The following is a 25,307-nucleotide window of genomic DNA, read 5'->3' on the forward strand; positions in this document are numbered from 1 at the left end:
CCAGCTCCGCTAACAACCAGTCAGCACTAGGTGCAGAGGCATCCAATAGCGGGGCGGCTCTCACACCCAGTCTCTGCTGTGATAAACCTACGCTGATGGTTGGCTTATGATGACAGAGAGGTACAGGGAGGACTGGGAGCTTCCTGTATATATATAGAGGTGGAAGCAGCGTAGCAAAATGTAGCCAACTAGCCATGTGGAGGATTGAAGGGGACAAGCAGAGGAAGCAGCATGGAAGGAAGTGGGCAACAAATGGCTGTTGTAGCTATCTGGAGGCTGGGATAAGGGGACAGCAGGGGGAGCAGGTTGGAAGGATGTAGCTATCTAGAGATTGAAAGTAAAGAGACAGCAGAGGAAGCTGAGTGGAAGGAAGGGGATAGCTGAGGAAGTAGCATGAAAGGCTGGTAAATGGAAGGAAGGGGACAACCGAGGAACAGCATGGAAGGATAATAATAATAAAGGATATGGCTATCTGGAGGTTGGAATGGAGGGAAACAGCTTGGAAGGATGTTGCTATCTAGATGTTGGAAGGAAGGGGACAGCAGAGAAAGCTGTGTGGAGAGAGTGGAATGAAGGGGATAGCTGAGGAAGCAGCATGAAAGGCTGTAGATACCACCTGGAGAATGAAAGGAAGGGGACAAGAGGGACAGCATGGAAGGATGTAGTGTATAGGGTGGAAGGGAGGGGACAGCAGAGGAAGCTGTGTGAAGAGAGTGAAATGAAGGGGATAGCAGAGGAAGCAGCATGAAAGGCTGTAGATACCACATGGAGAATGAAAGGAAGGGGACAACAGAGAGACAGCATGGAAGGATGTAGTGAATAGGGTGGAAGGAAGGGGACAGCAGAGGAAGCTGTGTGGAGGGAGTGGAAGGAAGGGGATAGCTGAGGAAGCAGCATGAAAGGCTGTGTAGATACATGGGGAATGGAAAGAAGGGGACAACAGAGGAACAGCATGGAAAGATATGGCTATCTGGAAACTGGAATGAAGGGGAGAGGCGTGGAAGGATGGAGCTGGAGGGAACAAAGAAGGAGAGAACAGTGGATGAATTGCAGAGGGAACAGCATTGAAGTTTGGCCTCATCTGGATGGTGGTAGTAAGAAGGAGCAGTTTGGGAGGATGTGGCTATCTAGAGGTTGGAAGGAAAGGGACAGCAGAGGAAGCTGTGGGGAGAGAGTGGAAGGAAGGGGATAGTTGAGGAAACAGCATGAAAGGCTGTTGATACCTGGAAAATGGAAGGACGGGGACAACAGAGTAACACCAGGGAAGGATGTAGTGATGAGGGTGGAAGGAAGCGGACAGCAGAATAACCAGCATTAAAGGATGTATCTGGGGGCTAGAAGGAAGACAATAGCATGGAAGGAAGTTGTGCAGCACGGTGGCATAGTGGTCAGCGTTCTCACCTTGCAGCGCTGGTTCCCCGGGTTCGAATCCCAGCTAGGTCAACATCTGCAAGAAGATTGTATGTTCTCCCCGTGTCGGTTTTCTCCAGACACTCAAGTTTCCTCCCACATCCCAAAAACATACAGATAAGTTAATTAGCTTCCCCCTAAAAACTGGCCCTAGACTATGACACATGGACTACACGATACATACATAGACATATGACTGTGGTAGGGATTCGATTGTGAGCCCCTCTGAGGGACAGTTAGTGACAATATACTCTGTACAGCGCAGCGTAATATGTCGGCGCTATAAAAATACTCTAAATAAATAAGTTGTCTTCTGGAGGGTGGAAGGAGTTAAAATGATGAACGCAAGAACACTATGAAAGGATGTTTTGATCTGGAGAGTAGAAGGAAGGGAATAGTGGAGTGGTAGAGGAAATAATATGGAAATATATGGCCATCTGCAAGGTGGAAGGAAAGGGAAAACAAAGGAAGCAGCATTTAAAGATGCAGTTATCTGGTGGGTGCAATGGGGCAGAAGATAAGGCTGTGTAGAATGCTATAGTTATTTGGAAGATAGAACAACAGAGTGTATAGCGCAAATAGAAGTAGGCAGCAAATTAGTGCAAGTCTTCCCTGCAACAATATAAACTGCTATGGAACAGAGAGCAGCAGCAGTGGCATCCTAACTATAGTGAATGGGAGTCTAACCTCCAGAAATAATGCCAGTGGTTGGATGTGCTCCAATTGAGCTGCTCTGCATTCTGGAGCATTTTAACAAATAAAACATCTCATACAGTTAAAATGTGCAGTACTCTGATCTACCACTAGGAGGCAAGTTCCCGGGGTTTAGTTGGGCTTTACAGCAGTGGTACTCAAACTACGACCCGCGGACCGAATGCAGCCCCCTAAGGTTTTTTCACTGGCCTTCAAATAAAAAAAAAATGTATAACTTACCGGTAGATGTTGCCCACAGCACCTTTAAATATCGGCGGCCCGCGTATAGAATAGCAGTGTTGGCACCAACCATCCACATACTGTAGTGTAGAAGCCAGCAAGCAGTAATTCGCTGGCTTCCAATGCAATTCTGCATCAGGTGACACTGCTGTCCCAGCTGGAAGGCAGGTTGTCACCTGGATATGCTTCACTGTCTGGTGCACAAAGATGTTCTTCGGGCGCTGCATGGCTGCTGCTGAGAGTTGTCCTCCGGGCATGATTGGGGGAAAGCAATACCTAGATTCAATGTTTTTCAACATCATTTTATGTATGTTCCGGCCCCCCAACAGTCTGATGTATGTTGACCCGGCCCTTGACCAAAGTTTGGGGACCCCTGCTTTACAGCAAACCTAATGTAGTCTTCTATTGTTCTCATATCTGTCCTGTTCTACAAGCCAAGCCTAAAGGTGGCCACACACGATACACTAAAATGATCCGATTTTACAGTACTTCGATAAAAACGATCGTATCTCTCGAAAAAATTGAAAGCTTTTTTTTTATTCGACTGAAAAATCCGATCGGATTTTCCGTTTTTTTACGATTTAAATCGATCCGGAATGCCAGATATTTCTCTTCAACTTCTACTAAAGATTGTATGGTGTGTGTTGGATTGTTAATCTATTAATATACACACCCTAGCAATTTTCTCTGAGTTTCCAATCATTTTTATCATAATTGAGGAAAGAATTGAACATAAGTGTGTGGTACATTGGTCATATTTTTGAAATGTTACAATCAGTCAGAAAAATTGATTGTAATTCTTAAATTGAACAGATATTTAAAAAATTGTATGGTGTGTGGCCACCTTTATATTGTTTCATTAATACACTGTTAGCTCTCTTTGTTGGCCCAAACTGCAGAATGTCAGATCTATGTCATGGAACGTCTATCTTGCACTCTGCAAATTCTAAAAATGGTATTGCCTGTATCTGATTCTAATTTTCTGTCTCTAAACAGTTTATTTGACCTTATAAAGTCTTGTACACATGCTAGACAAAACTTGGCTGAGGCAGCCATTCAAAATCTTTTTGGCCAACAATCTAGCATGTGTCCAGCTGCCTGCAAATTTTCTGGTGAAAACACTGGTGAACTTGCTAGCTTAATGCTGCATCTACCCTATATTTTAGGGGAGTGCTAAGGAAGTATATTTCAAGATATTTGTACACAAAATCCACTATAGGGATGATTGGAAAGTCCAAATTCCGTTCCACCGGAATTCCGCCAGGGCGAAATTCAGTAACCGTTAAATGTCCGAGGAATTTTGCGAAATTCCGCGGAACTCTGCGCTCCATCGGAGAAATTAAAGTAATCGCAATTGAAACCTCGATATTGCTAAATGGTAGCCCATGGGACCTAGTGGCTGTTCCACCGGTCATTTTTTGGGGGGGGGATTTTTTTTTCCGCAGCAGCAGCAGCAGGAGTTGTCACTTAAGCCATGGGGTTCCATTACAAGTGTGGTTTGGAGCCGCAGGAGTTGTCACGTAAGCCATGGGACCTAGCGGTGGTTCCATGACGGTCATTACAAGTTTGGTTTGGAGCCGCAGGAGGTGTCGCGTAAGCTTTGGGACCTGGCGGTGGTTCCATAGCGGTCGTTTTGGCGCCGCAGGAGGTGTCGCGTAGGCTGTGGGACCTATACAAAATGGGTGGGATAGCTCAGATAGCTAGGGAGCTGGTTGCTAACATAGGATTGATTGGTTTTTGTTAAGACTGTAATTGGTGCTGAAATAATTCCGATTTTCATGCAGAAATCCGTTTGGCTGGTTTTTGTTAAGCCTCTAATTGGTGCAGAAATTCCTATTTTCAAGCAGAAATCCTGTTGTTTTCACTTTAAAGAGGAACTCCAGTGAAAATAATTTAATAAAAAAAAGTGCTTCATTTTTACAATAGTTATGTATAAATGATTTAGTCAGTGTTTGCTCATTGTAAAATCTTTCCTCTCCCAGATTCACATTCTGACATGTATTACATGGTGACATTGTTACTGTGGGCAAGTTATGTAGCTGTTTCTAGCTGCTCTGGCTGTTACAGACAGCTTTAAACAGCCATTTCCTGTCTGTGAACATTGTTACATTGTGGCAGTTTGCCCAGAGTACCGCGGTATTCAGAGCCTCTTGTGGGAGGGGTTTCAGCACAAAATTAGTCACACAGCGCCCCCTGATGGTCTGTTTGTGAAAATCATTCTATTTCTCATGTAAAAGGGGGTATCAGCTACTGATTGGGATAAAGTTCAATTCTTGGTTGGAGTTTCTCTTTAAGCTTCTTCTAGGGGCTTCCTTGTGATTGACTTACAAAAATCTGCATTCCGGCGGAAGTACGCATCGCAATTCCGGAATTCCGTTGGATCGCTAAGGCAATTTCGTTTCGATGCAACGGAACGGAATCACCAATTTCCGACCGGAATTGTGGAAAACGGAATTCCGCGGAATGCGGTGAGCATCCCTAATCAACTACTTTTGCTCTAACGATGCTTAACTGCTTTATTGTTCAAAATCACATCAAAACCACACATGAATATAACCCATGACATCACCCTTCTTAATTAAAATCATGCAGGCTTGAAAACATGGAGCGCTTCTCACACCCATACACTCCAACACATACAGCTCGAGACTTCTAGCCAGTTAATTCAATGCTGTCCATGCTTCATGCACTCTTCAACTGCTAATTAACAGTAATTTGCTCTCTTATGACAGGATCCTCCGTCTTCATCAACAGTCCTTCCAGACTCCCTACGCTGTCAGCGTGCAGCATACAACTGCAGAGATGGCAACTTGGAACACTGCCCTCTCCTCTGAGGACAGCTGCCTCTGCAGCCTCTCCCTCTATTATAGATGACAGCCACACATGTCATAAACTTGATTGCATAGCACTCGCCACCTTCATCACCCCGCTCTGTATACAGAAGCAGAACAAATAGACACCAGGAAATTTGGGTGCACTGTGCACCACTTTAGGCTGTAATGTGAATTACGGCTATAGAGGCACTCAGAAGGTTATTTGGGCACCGGCGAAAGATGGAGCCCAAATTACCGTACAAAAGCTGGCAGCCAAATTACGTCTTTCCCACTATCCATGGCAGCTTGGACGAGAAATAGTAATTAACGCCGCTGGGACTTGTGCAGGAGCAGGGTGAGTAGTTTTATCGGCTTTATCCTGTGACCAAATTTTCTTGGCGCTGTTTTTACATGTATGCCTGTATACTGCCGTTCTCAGGCTTGCAGCAGTGGCGTCCTGCGGCTCACCACTGTCTTGCACTCCTGGGTTGCTGGGTTTTCACTTGCCGGCCAGAACATTTGCTTTAGTGTGGGTATGGGGAGGCATGAAGCATCACAGCACTCTCCCTTTCTCTGCAATTAGACCGTGCCTGTATACGCGTTACGCCCCCCAATCACGTGGGCTTCATCTGTGCATTTGCTGTAGGTTCCAGCTGCCTTCCAACCAGGGCTGTGAAGTCGAGGAGACAGTTGCCGTTCTAACCGAGCCGCGGGGAATGAGTGGACTACGAGGGGCTGGAGAAAACTCAAGGTAAGTTCATTTGGACATTTTTCTGTTCTGCTCAGGGACCCTTTTAGAATATTATGTATCTTACATGAATGATTTTCATTTGGTATTTTCCCAGGGAAAGCATGCTACATGCATCACTTTGACTTCGGCAAGTTCCTCTTAATAAATATTGAGCATCTAAACCTGTAGTTGCGAGCAGTGTAAATCTTCTTTATTTGGAAACAGTTAATCGATAAAACTAGCCTACAGGATTCAGCCCACACAGAGGCCTTACTCCTAGATTGTCACATATACAAAAGTACACAGTTTATAAGCCTTGTAGCTGCAATTAATACATTCTAATAAATATAGTCTATGATATACACCTGATGTTGGTGTTAATAAAATGTACCCTGCAATAGTGGCATGTAGGAGAGCCAAACATGTTTAAAGAGGAGCTATAGGGAAAATAACGTAATAAATAAAATTGCTTATTTTTTACAATATTCATTTATAAATGATTTAATCAGTGTTTGCCCATTGTAAAATCTTTTCTCTCCTTCATATACATTCTGAAATGTATCAAAGGTGACAACATCTTTTGTTCTGCCAGGTGATCTCTTCAGAATGTTTGTTTCTGAGAGTTCTATGTAAAGAGGGAGATACTGCTTGGTTGGCAGTTGGAAACAGCTGAAATTTTCCCACAATGCAATCAAGTTCACAGATAGCAAACCCTGATATCAGCCGTACAGTTGTCCCTGATGACCTATTTGAGATCTCTTGTGGGAAAAGGGATGTCAGCTACTGACTGCGATGGAGTGGAGTCCAAGGGTTAAAGCAGGGCTTTTCAACCTGTGGTACGCGTACCACCAGTGGTACTTAGCTGTTGGCCAGGTGGTACATTCCAAGTTTGTCTGCTACTTAATTGCCTACCTGCCACTTGTCCTGGTCCCGTCCTGCCTCCAGAAAGTTTGGCTACCCCTCACTCGCTCCTCTGCCTCCCCACCAATGCCTCCTGCTATTCCCCTACCATATGCCCCCTCCCCCCTTTCTTAAAGTGTACCTGTAAGAAAAAAGTGCCCCGAGAGGAGAAAGCCTCTTGATCCTAAAGAGGCTTCCCCCTTCCTCCTCAGTAGAGGGGATCCAGCGCTGGAACCCCTCGAAGATCTCCTTGTTGGTGTGAGTGTATGTGCGGTAGCGGCTCTCCGCTCGGGCTCCTCTGGAAACAGCCGAGCCTGATCTGGTCAGATCTATTGTGCTGGCACACTGATGGTACTTCAAATTTTTCAGGTGATAAAAGTGGTACAATGAGTGAAAACATTGAAAAGCCCTGGGTTAAAGGACAACTGTAGTGTGAAGAATATGGAGGCTGCCATTTTTATTTCCTTTTAACCACTTCAGCCTTCAGTCGTTTTCACTTTATGCATCCAAGCAATTTTCACCTCCCATTCATTAGCCTATAACTTTATCACTACTTATCACAATGAACTGATTTATATCTTGTTTTTTCCGCCACCAATTAGGCTTTCTTTGCTTGCTTTGTATTTGCCCATATGTCCCGGTTATTACACCGTTAAAATTATGTCTCTATCACAATGTATGGCGACAATATTTTATTTGGAAATAAAAGTGCATTTTTCCGTTTTGCATCTATCACTATTTACAAGTTTAAAATAAAAAAAAAATAGAAATATTTCATCTTTACATTGATATTTAAAAAAGTTTAGACCCTTAGGTAAATATTTACATGTTTTTTGTTTTTTTTATTGTAATTTTTTTTTTTTTATGTATTAAACATTTTCTTTGGGTATTTTTGGGAGGGTGGGATGTAAACCATAGTTTTATAATGTAAATGTGTCTTGAGTTTTATTTTTTTCACTTTTAGTTGTAGTTTTACTTTTTGGCCACAAGATGGCGGCCATGAGTTTGTTTGCATGACGTCACTCTAAGCGTAACATACGCTTAGAGCGACGCAGGGGGGACGTTACAGCCAGAAAAAGCGAAGCTTCCGAGAGAAGCTGCCTCTTTTTCAGTGGGTGAGAGGAATCAGTGATCGGGCACCATAGCCCGATTCACTGATTGCCAGGCTAACCAACCGCGGCCGGGAGCGCACGTGCACGCGCGCGATTGGCCGTGGGAGCGCGCGGACGCGCACATGGCCTCCTGGGCGTAGCTAGTACGTCCAGGAGGCCAAAGTAGTTAAACAATACCAGTTGCCTGGCAGCCCTGCTGATCTATTTGGCCGCAGTGGTGTCCGAATAACACCAGGAACAAGCATGCAGCTAATCTTGTCAATAATGTACGAAACACCAGATATGCTGCATGCTTGTTCACAGTCTATGGCAGTCATTCTCAACCACGGTTCCTTGAGGACTTTGCAGGGGTTCCCTGGCATTTTTGCCCTTCGAGGTGAGCTGTCTCAGCTGGCAGGTTGAGGAAGTTTCAAAATTACATCTTTAGCTTCTCAGTGTCCTCTTCACTCATTTTCTTCCTATCCTGAATTCTAACTTCCTTACTTGCCAATCACTGGTGCAATGGCCTTGACACAATAACACATTACATTAGTGATGACGAAACACGTGGGATGCCAGAACTTAGGATGTGTATACAACAGATAAAGAGGAAAGAGAGAAAACCCAAACACAGTTGATTGCAAATGCCTTCTGTTTAAAAGGGAACCCGTGCCGAACACCGGGTTCAAAAAGTTATTTACCTAAAGAGTGGGAAACCTCAGGATTCTATTGAGGCTTCCCTCCATGCCCGATGACCCCCCCTTAATCAGCACGGTAGCTTACTGAGCATGCGCGGGCATGCTTGCGCGGCTACTGTGTGTGAACTGATGAAAGGGGAGGAGCGGCCCTAATATGATTGGCACCAATTTTCCAGGGGCATCAGCAAGGAAATTGGTATCAGCAAAGGGGGGGCATCAGAGCAATGAGGGAAGCCTCAATAGGATTCTGCGGCTTCAGTCTCTTTAGGTAAATATCTGATTTTAAGAAGGCAAATTTATATTCTGGTTGCTGTGCAATACAAGGTCCAATACTGTATTTTCTGCTGTACCTGGTTGAGGTTATGGAGGAACTCAGAACCTCATCCTGCCTCCTCCACATCCTCAACGTCAGTGTTACAGAAATGTCCTCACTCTCCTCTGCAATATCTCCACACCCACAGGATCTCGTGATGTTCACAGTAACAAACGGAAAGCTAAGAGCCAACATTTTCCCAATATCTCTTTCAGACAGAAAGAAGTAAAGGCAGCTAGAAGATTGCTGGACTTTATTGCGTTTTGAGTCCTATGGGAGAAAAGCACTTTACAAATGCTGTTACTGGGTAAAAAAAACAGGTCTATTAAGCAGGGCTGTGGCGTTGGAGTCAGAGTCGAGGAGTTGGAGTCGGGGCAATTTTGGGCACCCGGAGTTGGAGTCGGAGTCGTTGATTTCATAAACTGAGGAGTCGGAGTCGGATGATTTTTGTACAAAATCCACAGCCCTGTTAAGTATTAGACTAAGGAGTCGGGGAGTCTGAGCCATTTTGGGTACCGGGAGTCGGAGTTGGAGTCGGATTCGTGGTTTCATAAACGTTGGAGTTGGAGTCGGAAGATTTTTGTACCGACTCCACAGCCCTGCTATTAAGAGTATACAGTTGTTTTCAAAATTATTCAACCCCCACTGAAATTTAGTGTTTTGGCCAGTTTGACATTGATTTTGATCATTTCAGTCATCTTATTTACAATTAAATCAAAGAGGCTTTGTAAGTCATACAAATATAACATTTTAAGATAGTGTTCTGTGGACTGATGAAACAAAATTAGAACTGTTTGGGCCCATGCATCAACGCTATGTTTGGAGGAGGAAGAACAAGGCCTATGAAGAAAAGAACACCTTGCCTACTGTGAAGTATGGCGGGGAGTCAATCATGCTTTGGGGCTGTTTTGCTTCTGCAGGTACAGGGAAGCTTCAGCGTGTGCAAGGTACCATGAATTCTCTTCAGTACCAGGAGATATTGGAAGAAAATGTGATGCAGTCCGTCACAAACCTAAGCTTGGGAGACGTTGGACCTTTCAACAGGACAATGATCCCAAGCATACCTCCAAGTCCACTAGAGCATGGTTGCAGATTAAAGGCTGGAACAATTTGGAGTGGCCATCGCAGTCACCAGACTTAAATCCGATTGAGAACCACTAGCAGTTGCAGCGCGCAAGCCTAAGAATGTGACTGAACTGGAGGCTTTTGCGCATGAAGAATGGGCTAAGATACCCATAGATTGCTGCAAGACACTTGTGTCAAGCTATACTTTACATTTAAAAGCTGTTATAACTGGAAAAGGATGTTGTACTAAGTACTAAGAATGAATGTCACTTGGGGGTTGAATAAAACTGATAATGATGTGAGCACTAGAGATGTCGCGAACGGTTCGCCTTGCGAACGGTTCCAGACGAACTTTGGGGGTTCGCGTTCGCCTGCACCAGGCGAACGTTTGCGGAAGTTCAATTCGCCCCATAATGCACTATGAGGGTCAACTTTGACCATCTGCATCACAGTCAGCAGGCACATTGTAGCCATTCAGGCTACACTAAGCCCTGGAGCCCCACCTCCCCTTATATAAGGCAGGCTGCGGCGGCCATTAGCCTCGCTCGTGTGCCTGCTAGAGAGTAGAGACAGACTAGGGACAGCTGCTGCAGACTTGTTCTTCTATGGACAAATTAGTTAGGTTCTTGGCTGCTTAGCTTGCTCCTGGCTGATTGTTATTGCTTTTATAGCACCCCTCAATAGCTCTTTTCAGAGCTCATCCTGTACTTTTTTGGTTGCATGCACAGCCTTGCTAATTGATAGTGTGTGTGCCACTGCCATCAGCCAAGCACATTCAGTGACTACCTGTGTGTGTGACAGGGAGCTGCACATTGTACTGCATATACCCAGTACCTGTTGTGTTTACTTAGCCCACATCATCACTGCATATACCTAGCTTTGTTTTGAGTGAACCCAGCTCACTGCATCTAAGTACCTTTATTGTTCAGTGAACCCAGCTCACTGCATCTTACTACCTGTTGTGTTGAGTGAACCCAGCTCACTGCATCTAAGTACCTTTACTATTCAGTGAACCCAGCTCACTGCATCTTACTACCTGTTGTGTTCAGTGAACCCACCTCACTGCATCTAAGTACCTTTACTGTTCACTGAACCCAGCTCACTGCATCCAACTACCTGTTGTGTTGAGTGAACCCACCTCACTGCATATACCTAGCATCCCCCCCCCCCCCCCGAGATGGACAAAATGGACAAACCAGGTAGACGAAGAGGTAGAGGCAGACCCAGAGGAAGGCCACCAGGCACCGGCAGGTCTGTGCGAGGTGGTGTTGCTGTGATTTCGTGCAGACCTGGCCCAAAATACAGTGCTCAGAAGAAGGCACATGCCATCACTTCCCAAGATCAGGACGTGCTTGACTATTTAACACAGAACACCTCATCTCCTGCAGCCACCAGCGCTACAACAAGCACCACATCCGCTGTATTTAACACTTCGCAGGAGTTATTTGGTGTTGAAATCACTGATTCACACCCACTACTGCAACAACAAGAAGAAGTCGCAGGTACACCACCTCATACATCTGAGTTAGGTGGCGATAGTATGGACGTAACGTGTGAGGAGGGGGATGTTGAACCACCTGAAGTTGGTGCAGTTGAGGTGTCTGAGGAAAGCGAAGCTGGCCAGGAGGATTATGATGACGATTATACGGATACCACATATGTTCCCGGTAGAAGAGATGACCAGGGGGACAGTTCAGAGGGGGAGTCAGAGAGGAGTAGGAGGAGACGACTCCATGATGGAAGCAGAGGGAGCTCGTCCTCAGAAACAGCTGGGGGCAGTGTCCGGCGCCATGTATCGCCAGCTATGGCCAGCCAGCCAACATGCCCTTCAACGTCAGCTGCTGATGCCACCGTAGCGCCATCACCCCAGGGGGGCTCAGTGGTTTGGAAATTTTTTCACGTGTGTCTCAGATCGGAGCAAAGCCATCTGTTGTCTCTGCCAACAAAAATTGAGCCGTGGAAAGGCCAACTCTCACATAGGGACAAGTGCCTTACGAAGGCACCTGGAGAGAAGGCACAAACAGCTATGGCAAGAACACCTGAGGAAAAGCAGCACCCATCAGAAGACAAGCCACCCTCCTTCTCCTCTTCCTCCTTCAGGTGCATCGTCTTCATCCGCTTTCTCCCTTGCACCTTCACAGTCACCCTCCACCACACCGCCTCTTCCCTTCAGTGGTTCCTTCTCCTCTGCCCACAGCAGTACCCAGCTGTCCGTGAAGGAAGTATTTGAGCGTAAGAAGCAAATGTCTGCCAGTCACCCTCTTGCCCGGCGTCTGACAGCTGGCGTGGCGGAACTATTAGCTCGCCAGCTATTACCATACAAGCTGGTGGAGTCGGAGGCTTTCCGTAAGTTTGTGGCCGTTGGTACACCACAGTGGAAGATACCAGGCCGCAATTATTTTTCACAAAAGACCATACCCAAACTGTACCGTGCAGTTGAGAGGCAAGTGGTGTCATCTCTGGCACACAGCGTTGGGTCAAGGGTCCACCTGACCACGGATGCCTGGTCTGCCAAGTACGGGCAGGGCCACTACATTACATACACAGCCCATTGGGTCAACCTGGTGACCGATGGCAGCAAGCAGGGAGTACGTGGCTGCGCAGCGGACCGACTTGTCACACCTCCACGGCTTGCAGGCAGGCCTCCAATCACCTCCTCTCCACCTGCTACCACCGCTTCGCTGTCGTCATCCTCCTCCTTCTCCTTGGCTGATGCCGCGATCTCCTCTCCAGCTACACAGCCCCAGCACCCCAGGGCCTATGCTGCATGCCAGGTACGACAGTGTCACACAGTGTTAGACATGTCTTGCCTGAAAGCAGAGAGTCACACTGGAGCAGCTCTCCTGGCTGCTCTTAACAAACAGGTGGAGCAATGGCTGACCCCGCACAAGCTTGAGATCGGCAACGTGGTGTGTGACAACGGCAGCAATCTCATTGCTGCGTTGAATTTGGGAAAGCTGACACATATACTCTGCATGGCACATGTGCTGAATCTGGTCGTGCAAAGATTTGTGTCCAAGTACCCAGGCTTAGAGGACGTCCTGAAGCAGGCCAGGAAGTTGTGTGGGCATTTCAGGCGCTCTTACAAGGCCATGGCACGCTTTGTGGACATTCAGCGTAGAAACAACTTGCCGGTGAGACGCCTGATTTGCGATAGCCCAACTCGCTGGAATTCCACCCTGCTGATGTTCTCTCGCCTGCTAGACCAGGAGAAAGCCATCACCCAGTACCTGACCTGTATCATTACAGTACAAGGACACAATCTGGGAGGATGGGGATGTTGTGGCCCACTGGACACTGATGCGAAATGCATGCAGGGTCATGGAGCCCTTTGAGGAGGTGACCAAACTGGTGAGTCGCGATGAGGGCACCATCAGCGACTTGATCCCCTACGCCTACTTCCTGGAGCGTGCCGTGCATAGAGTGGTGGATACAGCTGTGGAGGAGCGTGAACGAGAAGAGTTACGGCAGCAGGAGTCGTGGGAGCCATTTACACCCGAGCCCGATGTTTCCACAACACCTGCGGCAGCACAGAGGGGGGAGGAGGAGGAGGAGGAAGAAGAAGAGGAGTCGTGTGGGGAAGGAGAGGAGTCAGACTCTGATGATGAGGAAGGTGTTTCTGTGGAGGAGGAAGAGGCGGCGGAAGAAGAACAACCGCGGCAGCCGTCACAGGGGGCTTCTACTGCTCCACGTTCCCGTGGTATTGTTCGTGGCTGGGGGGAGGAAGATGAGTTGCATACCGTCACTGAGGAAGAGCAAGAGGAGATGGAGAGTACGTCTGCATCCAGCTTTGTGCAGATCTCCTCTTTCATGTTGTCCAGCCTGTTGAGGGACCCCCGTATCAAAAAACTCAAGGCGAATGACCTGTACTGGGTGGCCACGCTACTAGACCCTCGGTACAGGCACAAAGTGGCGGACCTGTTACCAACTCAACACAAGGCGGAAAGGATGCATCACTTGCAGAACAAGCTGTCTATGATGCTTTACAATGCGTTTAAGGGTGATGTGGCTGCACAACGCAATCAAGGTACCACTGGCAGTAACCGTCCTCCTCCCAAGTCCACGCAGGCAAGGACAGGACGCTCCAGCGATCTCAGGGTGATGTTGGACATGCGGACGTTCTTTAGTCCAACTCCTCGCCATAGTCCTTCCGGATCCACCCTCCACCAACGCCTGGACCGGCAGGTAGCCGACTACCTGGCCTTGAGTATACTGAAATATTGGGCAGTGGCGCAAGGTAGATGTAGAGCGATACAGGTGTACTCAAGGCCAGTCACCAAGCCTTAAAAGGAAGAAACAATATAAAAACTGGAGCACCTAGCGCTCAATTGCAAACACAATATGATCGATATGATCCAGTTATAAAGAGCTGTCAATGCAGCAAAGTCTCATGCATCAGTTCAAACACAATTCCTGTGGGCGCAACTGTGCTCCTTACTGATGGTAATGTGTCCGTTCAATGATAATGATAATATCAGAGTACCTCTCTTAAGTCAGGTGGCCAATACCTCCATACAGGGAACCACTAGTCCTCCCGTCCGTTTCGGCGTGTGTGGAGCAGTTCCAGTTTTTATATTGTTTCTTACCTGGCCTTGAGTGTGGATGTAGACACTGCGAAAAGCGACGATGAAACCTTGGACTACGGGTTGCGCAGGCTTGACCTGTGGCCAGAGCTGTCCCAATTTGCCATACAACTTCTCTTTTGCCCTGCCGCAAGCGTCCTGTCAGAAAGGACCTTCAGTGCAGCTGGAGGCATAGTTACTGAGAAGAGAAGTCGCCTAAGTCACGACAGTGTTCAGTACCTGACCTTTATCAAAATGAATGAGGAATGGATCACGGAGGGCTACTGCACGACCGAAGACTAAATCAGTCCCCACACACGGCATCTCTGCCTGCAGGCCGCTTGCCTTCTCCGCCACCACCAACAGGGTCCAGGACTCTAGGCGGATTCCTGAATTTTTAAGGCCGCTGCTAGCAGCGGCCGCTACACTAATTTTTCTGGTGCGTGTACATGCCTGGCTAATTTTTCTGGTTGCACTGCGGGCGGCTGCAACAAAAAAACAAAAGGCATGTACATGTGCCCATCCCCCTTCGTGATCATTACCTTGCCGCGGTGAAGGGGCTTGCGTATCACAATGAAGCAATGACCGCCGGCTATTTGAGTGTCTCGGGTGGGGGTGGCACACAAAAGATAATAAGGTCGGTGCTTCATTGTGGTCAGACCAAATTTGATCAGCTGGACAGTCACTATTGTTCTATCATTGAGCTACCACAGCCCGGCGACCATATGGGCCTGAAAAACACCACGGCCTACACTCTGGCCACGGTGCGCACCAGTCCAGCACGGCCGTCACTACGCAAACAGCTGCTTGCGGTGCGTTACACAGTGAGTTTGGTGTGTCAGTGTGAAGCAGAACTCTAATTACACTCCCTGATTGATGTATACCCATGCAAGATGTTTGAAAGCACTTTAGGCCTGCAATTTAGCATTCAATGTGATTTCTGCCCTTAAAACGCTGCTTTGCGTCAAATCCAGATTTTTCCCCGGGACTTTGGGCATGTATCCCACTCCGCCATGCCCTCCTCCAGGTGTTAGACCCCTTGAAACACCTTTTCCATCACTTTTGTGGCCAGCATAATTTTTTATATTTTTCAAAGTTCGCCTCCCCATTGAAGTCTATTGTGGTTCGCGAACTTTTACGCGAACCGAACCTTCCGCAAAGGTTGGCGAACAGGGTTCGCGAACCGAAAATCGGAGGTTCGCGACATCTCTAGTGAGCACAGACATTTGTGGTTATTTCAGTACAAATGTTATATTATATTTATCTGACTTACAAGTGCCTCTTTGATTGTAAACAAGATGACTGAAATGATCAAAATCAATGTGAAACTGGCCAATCGATCGGCGCGCAGGACTCCTGCACGCAGCCGCAGCAGTTTTTTCACTGCCCCGACCTGAGCTCGGGCTTACCTGTAGCAGCTGCTTTTTCCTACCCCAAGCTCAGGTCGGGGTTACCGCCAGGAGGGTTAACATTGGTTCTCAGTATAAAGTGTACCAGAGATTAGTAAAATCAAAGAATCGATACTTACATGGGGCTTCCTCCAGCCCCATAAACACGTGCGAGTCCCTCGTTGTCCTCACGCAGTCTGCCGTTCAGCGGCAGTCAGCCCCGGTAACTGGCTCAGTCGGGTCCAGTCTGGGTTTTCGGCGCATGCCACCACGTGTTTATGGGGCTGGAGGAAGCCCCGGGTAAGTATAGATTCTTTGACTTTACTGATCTCTGGTTTACTTTAAGTGCATTTGTGCATGCAGAAATGCGCAGGAAAACAGACAAGTGTGACCCCTGCCTTTTACAATTACAAATTCACAATTTACAATTGCAAATTCACAGCTGTCAACATGAACCTAGATCATAATGAAAGGCTCAACGTGTTTCGTGAAGCAGCAAACTTCCTCAGAAGCACAAAGCATAGGAGAGGCAGTACCTCTGAAAAATGATATAAGAAAAGATCCACTGAAACAGGTAGAAGAGAAAAAAAGGGGGAGGAGAGGAGGAAGGTAGAAATAAAGGAAAGAGGGGATAAGTTCAGGTCAGAGTTCCACTAATAGCAATTATTAATTATAGCTGGAAGTGAGGGGCATGATGACTACATGTTTAAATGATTTATATTGAGCTTTGAGAATAAATTTTCCTTCTGTTATAAAATTTCCATAAATATAGATGGGTGCTGCACAAATCATCAGGGGTCTCTGATGAGTCATGTACAGTGATGAAACACGCTGGTGTGAAGAGGAAGAGAACCAGTGCCCGGAGGTTTTGTAAATGTCCTCCGCCTACTGCTCTGCGAACTACAAAGGCATGCCTTCATAGCTCCTCCCAGTGACCTCCAGTTAATACTCCAGTTTATACTTCCGGATGGCCAATGACCTTGGAGGCTTGGACTTCCATGTACATTTAGCAATGTCAGGAAACAGTAGGACAGGGTGGCTTGTTTCACCACTGAGGGGTTTTTCCCCTTTAGGACCAGAGCAATTTTCACCTGTCAGCACACCTGTCAGAAAGTGGTTAAACAAACTCAAAATCTTCAGAAGCAAACACATTAGAAAATGGAGCGCTTGTCTAGAACCTTTTTGAAATGCTGATGTCCTGCTTTTTTACACCTCTGTAAACATGACAACTAATGAACGCTGCTCCCAAACTTCCATGCTGATTCGCTGCTCAAACTTGCTGAGTTCCTGTAGTACACAGGTGTCAAACTCAAGGTCTTCGGACCGCCTCACCATTTTATGTGGTGCTCAAGAGCTTTAAAGGGAACCTGAGGTGAGAGCGATACGGAGGCTGACATATTTATTTTCTTTTAAACAATACCAGTTGCCTGTATGTCCTCCTGATCCTGTGTCTCTAATACTTTTAGCCATAGACTGGGAGAAGCATATGCAAATCAGATACTAAGACTCAGCTGACTCAGGTTTTGTTGGATTAGCCATATGCTTGTTCCAGAGTTTTGACTCAGACACTACATACACCACAAGATCAACATGATTGCCAAGCAGTACCAAGCAGTACCGGTACCGACATGTTAAGGTACAACCACAATAGGCTAGTATAGGCAGTCCTGGGTTACAAACGTGATAGGGACTGTAGGTTTGTTCTCAAGTTTAATTGGTATGTAAGTTAAAACAGGTGCATTTCACTATTACAGTGCCCTCTTGTGACTTCCATGTGCTTCCTGTGCCCCCTTTTGTGCTTCCTGTGCATTCTGTGCCCCCTTTTGTGTGTTCTGTTCCCCCTCCAGAGGAGTAGCTATGGGTGGGCAAGGGGGGACATATGTCCCCGGGCGCAGCACTGTGTGGGCGCTCAGCATGGCCATTGCACCTCCATGTGCATGAGAGGTGGCTCGCTGGCTGCCCAAAGTGCCCCTGCTTCTCTCCCTCCCTATGCAGAAATGTTAACAGCAGCAGAATAAGGCTATCTAAAGGGGGCACATCTGGCTATCTAAACGGGGTGAAAGGGGGCACATCTGGCTAACTAAAGGGAAACACATTTGGCTATTTAAAGGGGGCACATCTGGCTATCTGAATGGGGTAAGAGGACACATATAGCTATCTAAATAACTTTTGACTCCATGACTACATTCTGGTGTGTGGCCACGCCCATCTTGTCCAGAGAGGGGCGCAAAAACTGTCCTTGTCCCACGAGTGCTGAAAATCTATGCCTCCTATGCACCCTTTTGTGTCTCTACTCCTTTGTGTGTTCTCCAGTCAGTCCCCATTTGTAAGTACAAGTTTCTCTCAATTAGAGGTTTGTAACTCAGGCACTTCCTGTGATATTTTTTCCTCAAATCATTCAGTTATTTGATCTGGACAGAGATACCAGAGGACCCAAAAGCATTTGAATATTTCTGGATCCAGTCATGAACATATGGATTGGGTATTGATTATCACAAGTCTATGGGCATGTTAAATGAAAAAAATGTTGTTACACAAGTACCGTATATTCTGGCATATAAGACGACCCTCCAACTTTTCCAGTTAAAATAGAGTTTGGGATATACTGCTGTATAAGACTACCCCTCTCCCAATGCACACCAAATCAAAATAAAAAAAAAACATCATATACTGGTGTACTGATGCTATTTATGAACAGATACTGGTGCTGTACTGTATGTGGTACCCAGTATATAGGCGATTGACTGGTTGGATTGATATCCCTCTCCCTAAGTCGATTGGTCAGCTTTCCTTGTCTCCCTGTTTATCAGAGAGGTATGGAAGAATAGATTGCACTATGTGCATAAAACACGCCTCTTTCACCCTACTGGCCCACCCTTGTATCCTATTTACCTCCTTCTCTGCCTCTCACTACAGTCCTATGCAGCGAGATCTGAGAGTCGGTAATAGGATAGGGTGTATCACCTGGCATCAATGACACTTGACGTATAAGACGACCCCTGACTTTTCAGAAGATTTTCAAGGGTTAAAAAGTAGTCTTATACGCCAGAATAAACAGTATTTATACCAACATCAGATTACATAAAATTTTAGTACAACCAAATAATATACTGGCAGGATGAACTCTATCATCACGTATGACAGATCACAAGCTCAGAATCTGCCTCTTAAAAATGCAGAATTGTCATCAGTCTGTAATGAGTTTCTTTGCTATGGCAACCGGATATTATGACTAGCTCTGACTACGCTCACATACAGCTTCATTGCACTTTCACAGAAGCCTCCTTGGTTACAAAAACGGTGTTCTCTTTAACGTGATAATTACTGCATTAGACACAGAAGGACTCCAGGCAAATGTTAGAACCCTTAGTCACCCATTGCATTAGATGCTCGTCGTTCCTTGCTCCCCAACTGACATTTCAAATTAGGTGCTCACTAGAGAAAGCGAAAAGCAATGCTCACTGACATTACAATCACATTGGCCATCCCTCTATTCAGCTGATCCGCTGTCATATCTCATGCATTAAGGTGTGGATGGAATAGAGAGGCAGACACTTCTAACCCTCTTCTAAAAATGCTACTTTCCTGGTTGCCATATTAATTCTAGTTCTCCATTTCTACACCGAATGAATAGGAGTGTAGAATGAGTAGAAAGTACAAGTGTATTGGCTTCATTGCATGCATGCTTTCTCTAGGGCACTGACTGCTGAAGCCAAAAATCAGTACAGGGGCAAAAATCATGTTGGCAGTTTCATCCTTCAATTAGTACAGGTACAAATTCAAGAACAATAGCACACCGATTGCTAAAACAACGTGATTTAAAATACATATGCATATATACCGTTACATATAGGATGTGCATTTGCTCCAGAGTAGGCCCGGTTCACATTAGCGGTGGCTATCCGGAATAGCCGTGCCGCAGCCGCACCGGAGCCGCACCGCATGCTGGCCGGACGAAACGGACGCACGGCATAGCAATGTAAGGCTATGCCAGGGTTCACATGCGTCCGTTTCGTCCGGACCGGAGCCGGACCGGATCCGGACTCCGGTGTCCGTTCCAACATGCGCTATTTTTGGGTCCGGCTCCTCCGGCAGCCGTATCCGGGGCGGAGCCGGACTGCACCATCCGGCCAATGGAAACCAATGAGAACCGGAGAGCGCACAACACACTGGCAAAAAATCCGGATGTTCTACCCCACTTCCTATGAGGATTGTTGCGGCGATATTTGCTGGGGACACATGGGCAACCATTTTGGAGTGGAGCAGCACGAGCTGGAGATGTTGGCAGCATGTTGGAGGTGGAGGTGAGTGCTAAACAGCGGAGGGCCTGATTCCACAGGCCCCCCTTCTGCTGACCTCCCAGACCCCAACATTTTTTTTTTTTTTTACGTGACTTTTGCCAAACGGATCCGGATCGCATCCGGATGAACACCTGATGCAACCTGACCGGATCCGGATCGGATCCGGATCAGAACCGTACGGTTCCGATCCGGATCCGGTCCGGATCCGGTCAGGCCATCCGGTCCGTTTGGCTGAAAACCGCTAATGTGAACCGGGCCTAAAATGCACTGTAGATGACTTTCTTTCTAGGTACAGTAGCTAACGCACTCAGTACGTTTTTTTTTTCTTTAAAGTGAATTCATTTAGTATTTTTAATTGGATGTTTCTGACTGACAGGTTTTGGACTAGTCCATCTTCTTATATGGGATTCTCAAGATTTTATTTATTTTCTGAATGATGGCTGCTCAGTCCAACTGCCAGAATAGTGTGCAACCAAGTAGACTGGCTGTCTGACATCTTTGTAGAGATCCTTGATAGCGTGTGCTTTTAAAAGAATAAAGGAAACCTGAGATAAAAATTAATAAAGCATTTACACTTACTAGTGGCTTTTTTTAGCCCATTTAGGCCGTTCGCTCCCTCACCATCCTCCCAGGCTGGTCCGATCATTTGCTGGTTGTCCCGGTCTCTTTTTTTTTTCCAGTCAGTTCAATCATGCTGCTCTGTGCATGCCCAGCTGCGTGTGTGTGCCCCATCACACTCCCATTGCCTTGAGCGTTCTGTGTAGTAGTACTGCGCAGGTGCAGGATGCCACCGGCAACAGGAGCACAATGGCTGTGTGCGCAGTACTGTACTATTTATTTACACATTTATGTTTATATGTATTAATTACACTACCTTAAATCTGGCTCCTTTTCTTCCCATGCATTATATGGTTTTAATTGTTTTTATGTGGCACTCAATATAGATTTTGTTGCTATTTTTGCATCAAGTTGCATTTTCTTGAGAATTACTTTTCCAAAATGGATGTCTTTTGATGGATATGGATATATAGTTTATAGTCCATGGCAGCATATACTGTGAAGCTAGATCCTTTTTCTCTTGTAAACGTAGGATCTTTATGTGATGTCGGGGTAAACTTCTACATTATAAAGCGTTTACTTCTCTATTTAAACACAGTAAGGCCTCTTGCACACTGCATGCATTTCGATTCAGATTCCGCTATTTAATCGTTTTTTACATCCGATTCCGATTTTTAATGTTTACTGCATGCTGCATTTTTTGATCCGTTTTTCTGTTGAATGTATTCAGGGAAAATCGGAATTGAAAATCGGAATCAGAATCGGAAAACAGAGATGCAGTGTGCAGGGAGCCTTAAAGAGAACCCGAGGTGTGTTTAAAAAATGTTATCTGCATACAGAGACTGGATCTGCCTATACAGCCCAGCCTCTGTTGCTATCGCAAACCCCACTAAGGTCCCCCTGCACTCTGCAATCCCTCATAAATCACAGCCGTGCTGTGAGGCTGTGTTTACATCTGTAGTGTCAGTCTCAGCTGCTCCCCCGCCTCCTGCATAGCTCCAGTCCCTGCCCCCATCCCTTCCCTCCAATCAGCAGGGAGGGAAGGGATGCAGGTGGGGACTGGAGTTCTGCAGGAGGCGGGGAGAGCAGGGGAGACTGACACTATAGAGATAAACACAGCCAGCTCTGACAAGCTGTTTGTCAGCAGAGTGGCTGTGATTTATGAGGGATTGCAGAGTGCAGGGGGACCTCAGGGGGGTTTGGGATAGCAACAGAGGCTGGGCTGTATAGGCAGATCCAGCCTCTGTATGCAGATAATATTCTTCAAACCCACCTCGGGTTCTCTTTAAAGAGAAACTCCAACCTAGAATTGAACTTTATCCCAATCAGTAGCTGATACCCCCTTTTACATGAGAAATATGATGCTTTTCACAAACAGACCATCCAGGGGCGCTGTATGACTGATTTTGTGCTGAAACCCCTCCCACAAGAAGCTCTGAGTACCGCGGTACTCTGGGCAAACTGCCACAATGTAACAATGTTCACAGACAGGAATTAGCTGTTTACAACTGTCTGTAACAGCCAAAACAGCTAGGAGCAGCTACATAACCTGCCCACAGTAAAAATGTCACCATGTAATAAATGTCAGAATGTAAATCGAGGAGAGGTAAGATTTTACAATGAGCAAACACTGACTAAATCATTTATACATAATTATTGTAAAAATTAAGCACTTTTTTTACTACATTATTTTCACTGGAGTTCCTCTTTAAGCTGTAGAAAAAATGCTATTAACTTTTACTGGCAATAGATATGATAAATGATGTTACCCATATGTTTAGGCCTGGTTCACACTGGCGATTGCAGGTCGTTTCCCGCCTGCCGTGATGCTCGTCATTATAGTGGACCTGAACTCAAAAGTTCCTCTCTGCTCTAAAATACTGCGATAAATCTGTAGTGTTTCTACTTACTGTTTTCATGGAAGTAGAATATTGTTAACACATCCTGTGCTTTCAAATGAGCTTATCTGCCGTGGCAATCAGCTGACCCAGGGGAAAGATCAAATTACGGCTTGTGATTAGACACAAATGAGGGGGAATTAAATAGGCTAATGTTAGGTACGCACCATACAATATTATGTAAGATAGATGGTTCGATAGATAATTTCCGACATGTCCAATATTATTGGAATGGAAATAGATTAAAAAAAATAACAAAATCGAATCGGAAATCGATTGGAAAATTGAGTCGGAAATCAATCTGATGGAAAATTAACCGAAAAAATGTATAGTGTGTACCTAGCATTAACTCGCTAATTACATACAGGGTGCATTTCTCTCTGTTTTCCTTCTGTCCTGTGCAAGAGTTCAGGTCCACTTTAAAGTGCTGCCCATTCAAGTGAATGGGCAGTGCTTGTACCGATGTTTGCCCCTGTTTATTACCATCAATTGCGTGAACGCCGCATTCCGATCCTGATTTTTCCCATTGTTTCAGCCAACCCTGGAAGCAGCGTCTCTGTGTTCCTCTGCAGGGACTGGAGGAAAACCACCGAAAGCTGCCAGATGTCAAATGCTTTTCTGCGCCCTTGCAGAGAAGCATTTGAGCCTCACAAAGAATCTCTGACTTCAAGGTTAAAGGCACACCCCCTCTCATAGTGGGGTGCTGTATCAACCTTGGAAATAAAATAGATTTTTACAAGTTAAGGCTCATAGAGACATTAATTTGCTGTTGGCCAATACAGCAGCCTTTTCGCTTCTATGGAAGGGCAGGGAGTAGGAAGAGGAGTGAACGAGAAGGAGGAGCTAAACAATAGTATTTATTCATGTAAATCATTTAGAGATCCAGCAGGCGGATGCAGGGTTGCAAACCTCATATTTAATTTTTGCAGGACGATAGGTCAAAAAAATTGTGCTTTGAAGGGGTGTAGCCAGCAGCACACTCTCTGGGGGTAGGGCTAAATTATAGGTGTGGTCACAATATATATATATATATATATATATATATATATATATATATATATATGTATGTATATTACACAAACATATAATACAGTAGGATGCAGACATTTTAAATGCATAGAAATATAGCAATAATATACACAATTCCTGGTGTGTTGTGGGGACTTATGACTCACCTTTTCACCCTGGAGGAACCCTTCAAATAATTTTTAAATTTCAGGGAACCCCTGTATTAGCGGAGGGAATTAGGATTTAATTTGCAGGTGGCATGTTTTTTAAAAGAAGGTGTGGCTAAAAACTTTATTAACTGTAACTGACTCCTTGTTTAGTCCCCATTCCATGTTCCTCCTCAAGTAGTTTTTCTTATAATATATAGTGCACCCCTATGATATGGCTATTTAATATACTTCCTTACTATCATACTGTTTGTTATTATGGTGCTTCTTATTATACTGATCCACAATTTAGACTTTCTTTTTAATAGATGAGCCAAGCAGGTACATTTCCACCCTGACAACTGAGGCCAGTCTCACCAGATAGAGAAATGCCAGGGAACCCCTGCAATGTCCACTCCTCAAGGAACCCTGGTTCAGAAACCCTGCTCCACACTAATCGAAAGAACAACACCACGGAATTGTACAGCGCAATGTGGGTGCTTTATAAATCAATAATATTAACAAGAAGACTTTAATAACATGAATAAAGATGGAGCTTACATGGGGAATAAGTAATACTTGCTTATGTATGAATGCAACAGATTCAGGCTATATAGCAGGTGTAATGGACAATTTTGCAATCCATCATATTTTGCAACTTGCCATAGAGGACAGTGTATGACTGTGTAGGCGTGGCTGCCCTGTTAACACGCCTGTAATTTTTTGCAACCAAGGATCCCATTGAGCTAGAAGGGGGATTGTTCCCTCCGGGGGGGGGGGTTATTAGTTGAGCAAAATGGGGGATTGTTCCCTCGGTGGGAGGGGTTTATTAGTTTAGCAACAGGGGAGGGGGGATTGTTCCCTCCGGGGGGGGGGGGGTTTATTAGTTGAGCAAGAGGGGGGATTGTTCCCTCCGGGGGGTTATTAGTTGAGCAAGAGGGGCAATTGTTCCCTCGGGGGGGGGGGGTTATTAGTTGAGCAAGAGGAGGGGGGTTATTAGTTGAGCAAGAGGGGGATTGTTCCCTGGGGGGGAGGGGTTATTAGTTAAGCAAGGGGGGGGGGGGGGGGGGTTCTGTGTGGGAATAGGGTTTGGTTGGGTTGCATTTTCTGATACAGATAGGTTGAAGTCAATGGTTAGGTTGCACTTTCTGATAGCTATACCTATAAATAAGTGCAACCGGTTGCAAAATCTGATAAAGTTGCAAAAAATTTCACAGGAAGAGGACCTCCAGCAGACACACAGAACTGCTGCTGCTGTTTTACTAAGTCCACACGAGCAGCTCACATCTTGGATGGCTAAACAATAACAAGAAACACCAGTAAATATGTTAGATCCTTGCCTGAGGTGATGTCATGAACTGTTCGTTGGCGAAAAGATACCCATATAGCTGCTTTAGGGTCAGCAAGGTCCACCAGTAGTGCGCAGGTGCTGGCCTGGTGGAGCACGTCCTTGATTGTGCACCTGCATGATGTCATGACTACGTGACGCATGC

The 25,307-nt window shown here is 45.9% G+C and overlaps 1 protein-coding gene and 1 long non-coding RNA gene across 2 annotated transcripts in view; one reads left to right on the plus strand and one right to left on the minus strand.

Moving 5' to 3' along the window:
• ATP2C1 (ATPase secretory pathway Ca2+ transporting 1) overlaps nucleotides 1–25,307 on the minus strand; it is a 217,961-nt gene that overhangs the window by 162,417 nt on the left and 30,237 nt on the right. The gene's annotated exons all lie outside the window — the stretch shown is intronic.
• LOC137518430 (uncharacterized) lies at nucleotides 6–24,364 on the plus strand. Its single transcript, XR_011020809.1, has 3 exons — nucleotides 6–120; nucleotides 5,803–5,907; nucleotides 24,144–24,364. It is a non-coding gene; the product is annotated as an uncharacterized lncRNA (long non-coding RNA).

Source organism: Hyperolius riggenbachi, chromosome 5 (genome assembly GCF_040937935.1).
Source record: "Hyperolius riggenbachi isolate aHypRig1 chromosome 5, aHypRig1.pri, whole genome shotgun sequence".
NCBI classification, from domain to species: Eukaryota; Metazoa; Chordata; class Amphibia; order Anura; family Hyperoliidae; genus Hyperolius; species Hyperolius riggenbachi.